Source organism: Penaeus monodon, chromosome 30 (genome assembly GCF_015228065.2).
Source record: "Penaeus monodon isolate SGIC_2016 chromosome 30, NSTDA_Pmon_1, whole genome shotgun sequence".
NCBI classification, from domain to species: Eukaryota; Metazoa; Arthropoda; class Malacostraca; order Decapoda; family Penaeidae; genus Penaeus; species Penaeus monodon.
Window position 1 is genome coordinate 5,312,784 of NC_051415.1, and position 250 is coordinate 5,313,033.

Genomic DNA, 250 nt, shown 5'->3' on the forward strand with positions numbered 1-250 from the left:
GGTTGATTTTTTTCAATTAAAAGCAAGAGTAAAATGAAGTGATTGTACGTGATGATGTTATCAGTATGTAAGGATGATGATAAGGAGCTTCGTGGTAGTAATCAGAATGATATTGATGATAGAGGTAATAACGATATGCTATTGATGATAATGATAAGGGCCGTTAATGATCCGTGATGATGTTAGATTTAAATAATAATGCTATGCTTATTGAACAGCACAGCTGATCGTAGTATGTGCTACTTATCTA

General features: G+C 32.8%; 1 protein-coding gene across 1 annotated transcript in view; it reads left to right on the forward strand.

The window, feature by feature from the left end:
* The window catches only part of LOC119592276 (probable medium-chain specific acyl-CoA dehydrogenase 1, mitochondrial), a gene marked incomplete in the record, with an annotated part of 18,006 nt that overhangs the window by 14,028 nt on the left and 3,728 nt on the right, over positions 1 to 250 (forward strand).